At 42.9% G+C, this 10,854-nt stretch overlaps 1 pseudogene; it reads left to right on the top strand.

The window, feature by feature from the left end:
- Positions 1-186: 186 nt before the first annotated feature.
- Positions 187-10,845, top strand: LOC133505930 (Kv channel-interacting protein 2-like; annotated as a pseudogene).
- Positions 10,846-10,854: the final 9 nt, after the last annotated feature.

Here is a 10,854-nt window from a genome sequence, read left to right as displayed (position 1 = left end):
AGTTTGTCGTTTTGGCGCAAGGTGCGCGTTAATTCTCTCTCGTCGTCCTCATCCACCGGTTGGTTGGACTTGAGTGGCCTCGCGGTCAGAGGCGCAAACGGTTGTTTTGAAAGTTAGTGCAGAGAGAGGAGAGGCTGCAGATTGGACGAGTGAGGAGGCGGGAGGTGGGGGGGGGGGGGTCGATCATCGACATAATCTCGCTCCTCCACGCTCCTCCACACGTTTGAGAGATGAACACACACAGGCTGTGCGCACCTCCAGCGGTACTTCGGCTCCTGTAAAAGGAGGGCACAATCATGAAATCCAGGAGCGAGGACCGCAGCTTGTCCGAGTCCACAGAAATGGACCGATCGTACGACCCGCTCACAGGTACGTAGATCTCATTTTGCCACACGCCGCTTCACATTCGTTGGATTGCTCCCGATAGTGACCCGATGATTGCAATCAGTCGCTCCCTCCAACAAGCACGTTGTAGACATGCACGCGCGCAAGATGCTGTGCACAAATAAGCACTTATCTTGTATGTTTTTAAATGTATCTTTATTTATTCTACAAATCATTGCACAAACAGCTGTAGTCTTTTATTTCACACCGATCAAACGTGATTGCAGTGCAGTTTTCACACACTAACCAGTGTTTCTGAACCTTTTTTGAAACTTTTACAAAAGCAAAATGTCAAAAACTGGCTGCACAACTCAGTTATTTGCCTTCTGTCGTACAGCGCAAGAGCATTTCTTTGTTTTGCTTGTCCTTATACGCACGTCACTGGCGTCGATAGATGAGGAAAGACAAAACTTGCATCCAATAGTCATCTTCAAACCAATTCTGTGAAATTGGAAAGGTTAGGATGCGAGTTTTCACGAATCTTTGCAAAGCGCATCATCGACCTTTGCATCACACTGTGTCAGAAATCACGTTAAAATTAAATGCAATCAATTGAATGAACATCAAACACACTCTTTCCTTCTTGTGTGTCCATACTCCGAGGACACAGTGTATAATCATATCAAAACTTTGGGTGACAATGGAATTTAGTGTAGTTCTTGCAGCGGGTGGTATCACTAATCGGCATGTGATCAAGATCATAATGCAGCCGTAATCATTTATTCACAGGCTTAGTCAAGATGCATATTTGTTTTTAAATGAATAAATTAGTGATCACGCAGTGAGAAGCAGAAAGTATTGCGGAAGTAGGACACAAGAAAGCAGCTGAAAGTCTCCAGCGTCTTTTGTGACGGTCCTGAATGTTTTTCCGGTGTAATTAGATCAATGAGATGCTCGTCTCTTGCCTTCAACCCCTCGACTTTTTTTTTTTTTTTTTTTTTTTGCATACTTGCAAAGACAAGCGCACTTAATCATTCCTTTTACATCATCCCAAAATAGACTTTGTCACCAAAAATAACCGAGTGCCTGCTCTCGTGCTAAATCTTTGAATAGAAGCATGCGCAGCTGGCTGCTTTGCAGGCCAAATAAAATGAAGACTTTACTTTGTGTTTGTCTGTTTTTGTTGCTGGTGTGATGGCCGCTCAATAGAAGCTTAACCGCGCGGTGAACAGGTGCGTCGTCACGCCACAAGGCACACAAATGACATTTTGAAAGGACTCACGACAGCAATCTGGCATGATGATAAAAATCCTAATAATACTGATAATTTTAAATGCATTTGCGGTGGGTCATGTGTGCACATTCGCCTCACAGTTTTGAGGAACGGGGTTCAAATCCCACCCCAGGGTTGCATGTTCTCTGTCTGCTTTTGTGGGTTTTCTCCGGTTTCCTCCCACATCCCAAAAAACATGCATTCATTGGGGACATTAAATTGCCCCAAGGTGTGATTTTGAGTACAACTGTTGTCTATCTTTTTGTGCTCTGCGATTGACTGGCAACCAGTTCAGGGTGTACCCTGCCTCCTTCCCGAAGATAGCTGGAATTGGCTCCACCACTCGCGTGACCCTTGTGAGGATAAGCAGTCCAGAAAATGGATGGATAGTTTGTGCCAGTGTCTAAACAGTCAATATTTTAAGAAACGTTACTGTCATACCAGTATAAGCAGAAATTAACTTGTCTAATATGAATATCCGGTGGCATGGTGGTTCAGATGGTAAAGTGTTGGCCTCACAGTTCTGACGACCTGGGTTCGATCCCGACCCCGCCTGTGTGGAGTTTGCATGTTCGCCCTGTGGCTGTGTGGGTTTTCTCGGGGCACTCCGGTTTCCTCCCACATCCCAAAAACATGCAACATTAATTGGACATTCTAAATTGCCCCTAGGTGTGATTGTGAGTGCGACTGTTGTCTGTCTCTATGTGCCCTGGGATATGCTGGCAACCAGGTCAGGGTGTACCCTGCCTCCTGCCCGTTGACAGCTGGGATAGGCTCCAGCACTCCTCGCGACCCTCATGAGGATAAGCGGCAAAGAAAATGGATGGATGTAATATGAATATCCATCCACCCATCCATTTTCTGAGCTTATAGCTTAACTTCTTATAGCTTTAAGTTTTTGTTAAACAAGCAACATTTGGCTAGCGTCACATTTTGACTTGCGGTTCCTTCTTGTCATAATGTCATCACATATACAATACATGGACTCAAATGCCAGTTCCGAAAGAATATGTGAATCCTAGTTGCTGCATTAGAGTTGGCCGACTTTGCTGAGTTATCAATTTCCTGAGTGGACTTCACAGGTCTCAGCGTCACTCATTATAGCTCTTGAAAAAGTGGAGTCATAGGAAGATGTACTAGCTCGCCCCTGTGTGTGTGTGTGGCTTTGAAAGAAATATCTCATGCAGAATGTGAGTTGAATTCCTGTGAGGATTACTGTAAGCGCAGAGGCACCAGGATTCATTTAGCTGGGCCTAACCCTTCTTAAGCTGCCGTGACATCCCGGAGGAAAGGCAACGTGAAAATCGGCCCGTTGCTTATTTCCACCTCTACAAAACAAAAAAAGACACTTACTTTGAAAGAAGAAGAATATGATTATCCTCATCCTTGTTTAAGAGATTTGTTTGATGTTGCCGCTGTTTTGGCAAATCTTATGTTTCTGACACCCGTAAGTAGGAAGCAATCTTGCCTTTGTGGGTTTTTATTACAAAAAGTCAGAAAGGTTTCCTGAAAGAGACAGCAGAAGTATATGACGCGCACAGTGCTAAACATCAACTTATCAATCGAGCATGTGAAGGTTGTCTAAAACTATGATACAAGTATCTATTTGACCTAACTTTTCCAACACAGCGCCCCCCAAGGATGATTGTCTTGCATCAGCATAAAAACCACCAGCCCCTGCTGTTAAAAAAAAAGACTAATATGGATAAAAGTCAAAAGTAATGTCAAATATTTTGTTTTAATAACAGTAAAAAACTGCACACAAATTAGTTTGCCTTTTTTGTTCTCTTTAGTGCATGTTATTACTTTTGACTTTTATCCAGTTCAAAGTCTGTACAGTACATGCCTCTTTTGAGGGATGCTTTTTTTTTTTTTTTTTTTTTACTTTAAAGGCCCACGGTCATGAAATGCATGATTTTTAGGATGTTATTAATGAAAAAAGGGAGCTGGAATGGACCCATCTGTTTTTTTTTTCACCACACAACATGAATTTGACGTATATGGCTTTTTCTAACTCCCGCCATGAAAATCCTCTCGAGGGATTTGCTTTGGAGAAGAAGCAGGAAGGGACGTTAACAGCAGTAGCGGACTCAGTCGGTCTCGTATGTTTATAGTCATTTTAACGTGCTGGAAGGTAGCTTGTTGTTCCTTCATGTTAGCCAAAATGCCAGCTCGTTGTATTGCTGGATATTGTTCGAACACTTGGGAGGATGGATTAATTCTTCATACTTTTCAAAAAGACCCGGTTCATAATGAAAAATGGATTGCACAAGTGCAAGGATGAGAGCTTCGTGGGTTCCAAATGACAGGTAGGTGTGTATACAGCTACTAACCATAAACAATAGTTCGGATGGGGGACACACATAATCCTCTCTGAACGTAATAAAAGATCCGTATACATAAGTCAGGGGTGTGAAATGTGTCGATGTACCCGTTGGCGCCGCGGATGGCTTCGGCGGCGCCTCGTCCGCTGGTTGCATGTCCGCCGAGCACGGCTTTGGCCGGGTTGGCTCATACATACAGTCTGGGAGTCTGTTGTTAGTTAGAAGTGATCCGCATATCATCTAAAGAAGGCTCGAAACGATATTGTGATATTGCCCCAGTCACTTCAACGACTGTGAGATGTTCTCTTCTTTAAAAAGAGCTTCCGTGCCCCATAGTAGGTGGCACAGTGTGTTTTCAGTGGCGAATGTCCTGGTGTAACATCTGCTGATGACGTTGCAGGCAATATGGCTTCCACTTGAATGTCGAATGAGACTTCCGCAACTTTGCACATGGAAAATGTGCTCTCCGCTCAAGTTTATTTTTTCATATAGACATTGAAGTGAATAATGTTATATGTATTTTTCATTATAATATTATATTTTAGAATGTTGATAGGGATGAGACTTGAGCTTTAAGGCTGCTTATAAACTCTTGGATCTGTCTAGCAATTGAAATATTGCCGATTTGATTCCGTTACAAGAGAAATGGTCCAATTTTACGTAATTGGTCCAAGCTCGTCATTATTTCAGTACACAATAATGTTATGTAATATGTGCCTTGGCTGAATATAAGTTGTCTCAAAAGTAACAACTGGAGAGGAAGCAGACTATAGTATGTACAGTACCTGCAGAAAACCCATCGAAACACAGAGAAAACATGAAACCTACACACAACAAGGCCAGACCTGAGGTTCAAACCCAGGAACTCAGCGCTGTGAGGTGGAAGCGTTGACCACAATCCCACCGTTGACCCCACAAAGAGTTTCGTGAGATGTTGGTTTACAGAAGTCGGATTAGGCCCTTGTCAAAAGTCCTTTTTTGGTGTTTGTGTTGCGAAGGAAGTTTAGTCCATTAACACTCGAGACAAGACAAGGTAAACACTGAGCCTCTGGGTTTTATTCCCATCTGCGGAGTTTTTGACAAAAACAAGGCTCACGCCGAGTGTCGGCTCCCATTTTAATTTCTCCGCCGAGTTTATAAATTCCAACTCTGTCTTTTTATTCCCATTTGTCATGCCCTGGGGTCTCCTCCTCAGCTGGTAAAAGAGTGGATGAGGGTCTTTTAATTGCGTTAGTAGCGGCAGCAGAGACGGATGTATCGATCTCCCCGAGTGGGCCGCGTATTGACCGAAACAATCAAAGTCGCCCCCGAGGGTGCGCACAGGTCCAATCTTGGAGCGACGTGTTTTCGAAGCACATCGAACCACTTTGTGGACACGAACATGCTGAAGTGGGCTTGCTTTGCTAATTGTGTCCGGCCCCAACGTGCACCATCAGACACATGAGGAGCTAATGCAGGCCGACAGTACACTGCTTCAATGTGCGTGTGTGTGTGTGTGTGTGTTTTGATCTCATCGCATTCCAGTGTGATCAATCTTCTCTTCTAAAAATAGCGGCCAGAAGAAAGGATGACATCAGCAGGGAAACTTTTTTTTTTCTCCTTCTCTCTCCGGTTAAATGCGCTCTCAGGCAAACCAGTGAAAATAAGAAAAGAGATTGCATCATTTTGTCCTCCCGTCCCCCCCTTTTTATTTTAATTTGCTTTTCCACCCGACTGCAGCTGCTGTATACGAATGCTTGATTGACAGGTCATCAGCAAACATCATCCCCGCATGGATAATAGCAGCGTGCAATCGGCAATTAGCGCGCTCAGAAAAGCTTATATAGTAATCCCTCGCTATATCCTGGTTCACTCAGTGTGTCGCCTGTTTTTTGTTGTTGATCAGTATCAGGGACTCACCTGCACATCTTTGGTTTGCTCTGCATTGCTGGCTTTTGGCAAAGATTCACGTCAGGACAAATGGGCTTGTTTATTTTGCAGCAATAGAAACCTCAACGAGTTTTATGAAATACGTCCCCAAATGCAAACTTAGCCTGACATGGAATATCGCTACTGCACACACTCAGAACGATAGTGAACTGGTTAAGCTAACAGTGAGGTAAGTTTCTTTTCGGCTTGTCCCGTTAGGGGCCGCCAGAGATGAACGCTCATATTTGTTCGGCACAGTTTTTACGCCAGATGCCCTACTTGACGCAACCCCTCTTGGGGAGTGGAGGCCCAAGTGAGATACAAACTACCAAACCAATACTCCAACCAGTGAGCTGTGGTGCCTCCTGAACTGGTTAAGCTAACAATAAGAAAAAAAAAAAAAAAAGTAAAGAGCAATGTTCAGCTTGATTTTCTACACCGTGTAGTTTAAATGAGCACTGCAAGGAATTGTGGGAAGCGGGAGCAAGCACCATGATGCTATTTGGTCCCTACAACACTAAGACCATCATTGTGAAGCATATTGCCACATGGTTTAGCCAGCAAATTTCCTGCTCTTTCTTTATACATCCGCATGGTTTGACTTTCATGTCACTCAAGAAGAGCATTTATTGCCTTTTAAAGGAGTGTGTTCATGTAGAGCAGGGCGTCACTAAAATACTGTATGGGTTTGGAATGTGCACTTTTCCTGAAAACATCAGTTTGGCGTTAAGACTCTGAATTGTCCATAGGGGTGGATGGTCATGTGTGACATCTACTGCATATGTTCCTTGTGATTGACTGTCAGCTGGGATAAGCTTCAGCTCCACCACGTGAGCCCGAACAGAATGTCAAGCCAAGATGGTTGGATGTTTTTGTGATTATGTAAATGTGGGTGGCAAGCGCTTTGATCCTACTCGTTTGAGAGGTCGATGAGCAAAACGTGTTGTGATCTGCCCTTCTGCACACACGAATGCGTTGCCAGCATCTGTGGTGAGTGTGACGTGTTTTGTTGGAAGGTTTACTTTCCCACTGATGTTTTTCCCCGTTGCTGTCCTCTTCACTTTGACTGCAATGGACGTGCGCGCTCCCAAAATCAAACGCGTCACCCACGCGGGTTGCACGTGGGAGTGGAGATGTGTCATCGGTCGTCCTTACAAGTTGAACACACAACATGTTGCTCGCCTGGGTTTTGTCCCATAGATTACAATGACGTACGGAACCGGCCACGTTTTGGTTTGTTGAGCAACACTGCCCTCTGCTGGCACCATTCGTCACCGTCTTGATTTAGTTCAAGAGAGGGCATTGATGTGATGAAGTGAAAATATGTGTGGGTTTTAAATTAATTTCTTATGATTATTTATTAATGTATTTCTGGAATGGCACAGAGGTTTAGATTGAAATAAATGTCCATGTTTCAGATATTTTATCATAAAATACTTATTAGGGATGGCACAGTGGGTCAGTTGAAAAGCGATGGCCTCAGTTCTGAGGTCCCCGGTCCAATCCCGGACCCGCCTGTGAGGAGTTTGCCTGTTCTCCCCGTGCCTGCGTGGGTTTTATCCGGGCACTCTGGTTTCCTCCCAGATCCTCCTCCAAAAAACAATGTAACATAAATTGGACACTGTAAATTGCCCGTAGGTGTGATTGTGAATGCGGCTGTTGTTTGTCTCCATGAGCCCTGCGATTGGCTCACAACCAGTTCAGGGTGTACCCCACCTCTTGCCCGTTGACAGCTGGGATCGGCTTCTGCACTCCCGTGACCCTTGTGAGGATAAGCGGTTCAGAAAATGGATGGATGGATGAATACAAGGATAGTTATTAGGCTAAAAGCGTTGCCCTCACAACAACATTCCAGTAGCCATCAATTGGTTAATTATAATATTGTTTAGGCGAGGTCAGTTTATAAATGCTGTACTGGAATCTTGTTGGATAGTTTTGACATTAATGATGGTGATTGGTTATGATCGTGATTGGTTGTTGTGATTGGACGTCCTAGCAGTTATGAGGTTGTGAGTTCACATGTGTGTTTCCCCTGTGCTTGTGTGGGTTTTCTCCACGAGGCCGAGCTTCTTCCCACCTTCCAAAAACAGGTATGATAGATTCATTCAAGAATCTAAATGAACCCTATAGGTTGTTTATATATGAATCAATAAAGTTTTGGAAACACTATTTTATTCTCTCTTATCCAGGTAATCCACCAAATAAAGCCACCAAACGGACCATCAAGCAGCGCTTCCTCAAACTGCTGCCCTGCTACCATTCCGACTCAAGCCCATCCGTCAATCAAAGCAAGTGTCCCAGCATGTTCTCTCTTTTTTTTTTTTTTTTTGGTTCTCTCGTGACGGTGTGTTCTGTGTTACCACACTGGCGCAGGTAGCGTGAGTGATGAGGGCGAGCTGTCGGCAGTGCGTTACCGACCCGAAGGCCTCGAACGTCTGGTGGGCCAGACCAGCTTCAGTAAGAAAGAGCTGCAGATCCTCTACAGAGGGTTCAAAAATGTGAGTCCTGTTGGCAGGATTTGCACTTTGCTGCATGCGTATCTTGATACTGCAGGGCTGTCAAACTCATATGATTGCAGTTATGTTTTCCATCCGCAGGCTGTTGTGGCAGAAATTTATGAACTTGTTTTGGAATCAGAAATCAAGGGTAATGGTTTATTCCACTATTCTTGATGTTTGGTAACAAAAATTCTCCCAATACAGTATCTCAATGTTTTCACTTACGATACAACAATTTGAAATTTTTGTCCGAATTTGAACAAAAATCAAGGAACTTGGCACATGTGATTTGCCTTTGAGCGGCACGTATAAAAGCATGTGGCGGGCCGGATCTGGCCCCAGGCCTCGGGTTTGACACCTGTGTGAAACAGTACTGTGTCTTCTGATTTCAGGAGTGTCCCAGCGGTGCTGTGAATGAAGAGACATTTAAAAACATCTACTCTCAATTCTTCCCTCAGGGAGGTCAGTTGCAGTTTCTGTTCTTCCTTTCTTAAAGTACTACTACAGTACTGCCTTCCCCAAGCTCCAAATTTAAAGACGGTAATTACAAAGATGTGCAAAGAAAAGAAGCGGACAAACGCCACAAAAACAAACCGCCCAAGCATGCAAATAAAAAAAGTGCTCGTTCACTGTCGTTTTGAGCGTGGGAATTTGGCCATTCTTCATGAGTGGGATGTGTTTTTTTTTTTTTTTTTTTTTGCTTGCATAATTGTATTTTCCAATCTTTTTCAGCTCAACACCAAGTTCAACAACCAATGATAAGAAAACGTTTATTTGTCACAAGCTTGCAGCTTTAATTTAATTCAAAACTAAAGTGGGAGTTTGGAGAAACATGTCTTAAAAAGTGATATTCATATTCATTTATGTCATTAAATAACTTTGATTTATTGTCTTTAATTTAAAAAAATGGAAAATAATCCAATTTACATAACTTATTTTATGAAGTCCTTGTGTAATTTACAGTATTAGAATTTAGATGCTTAACCAAAAATTAAGGCTTCAGGTTATTAATAATAATTCTAATTTTATTGAAATCAACTATTTTACAGAGGTCACATAAACTAACTTTTTCTCTTTTTTTGAAGACGCTAATTAGCTAAGTTCCTGACATGACTTGCTAGGCAAGTTATTTCATTTTTTACACAATTTTTTTCATTAGGTTATTATACAATAAAGTTTAAAACAAAAGATGGTATTTTGGTGGGATTCAGATTCAGTTCGTTATATTAATATTAATGAGTCATACGATGAAACTAAGCTACGAGCTTGGTCACAGAGCAAATTCAACTTATAAAATCAAGTCGTATTTTCGAGCTCTTGAGCGCGTGACTAGAAAGATACACAATCTTCCGACGTCTCACATTAAGTGTTGCTTTTGCAGATACAAGCATGTATGCACATTTCCTGTTTACGGCTTTCGACACTCACAACAGCGGATCGGTCAGCTTTCAGGTAAAACAAAAAAGTTCGGCCCACAAATGTTTAGTGTACATCACTTGATAACAGTTTGTGGGGAAGTAACTCTTTATACAGACTGGTTTTAAAGAGAAACAACTGTAACAGCGATATAGCCTTTACTTCTGTCTTTTAAACCACCCACCCCCCTTGTTTTTTTTTTCTTTGTATTTTTTTTACTTTGGGTGTAGGACTTTGTCCTTAGCCTGTCCATCATCCTAAGAGGCTCCATCACAGATAAACTCAACTGGGCCTTCAACCTGTATGACCTCAACAAAGATGGCTGCATCACACGAGAGGTGCCGGCGCTCTTCACTAAAAGCATTTTTCTTCTTCTTTTTTTTTTTTTATAAAGTGTTTAACCAAAAACGTTTTTGGTGATAACTTGCGTTGGTCAGGAGATGACAGACATCATGCACTCAATTTATGACATGATGGGCAAGTATACATACCCCTGCATGAGGGACAGCGCTCCCAAGGACCACGTGGAACGCTTCTTCCAGGTTGGAAACCAAAAAAAAAAAAAAAAAAAAATCAAAAAAAGAGAGAAAAATAAAAATGCTTTCACTGGTTTGCCTGAGATTAGACTAATGCCGGTGAGTCACCTTATAGAAAATGGACAAGAACAACGACGGCGTTGTCACCATCGAGGAGTTCTTGGAGACGTGCCAAAAGGTACAAATGGTTTGGAAATCAATATTTCTCATGTGGCTAAACGAGAGCGTAACCTGCTGCTTCCTTCTAGGATGACAACATCATGCAGTCCATGCACATGTTCGACAATGTCATCTAAACAAAGGCGACATTGAGCACTACTGGAACTCCACCTAAGCGCTGCAAGTGTGTGGGACATCACGCAACGGCACGGACACAATCGAAAGTCACTTTCCTTTCCGGACCTCTCACCTTTATTACGATTGTATTGTGTCTGCATGGATGCAATGTCATGAAGTATTTTCTATGGGAACCTCATAATGGAAGACAATAAAACCTCACAGTTGTGACGTAACTACCACTCTTCCGTCCTTCGGCACTGCTATCAAAGACGTCGGCGTCGAACCTCGGCCCCTCC

Source organism: Syngnathoides biaculeatus, chromosome 9 (genome assembly GCF_019802595.1).
Source record: "Syngnathoides biaculeatus isolate LvHL_M chromosome 9, ASM1980259v1, whole genome shotgun sequence".
In the NCBI taxonomy this organism is placed as follows: Eukaryota; Metazoa; Chordata; class Actinopteri; order Syngnathiformes; family Syngnathidae; genus Syngnathoides; species Syngnathoides biaculeatus.
Note: the sequence above shows the minus strand (reverse complement) of the source record. Positions and strands in the feature narration are given on the sequence as shown.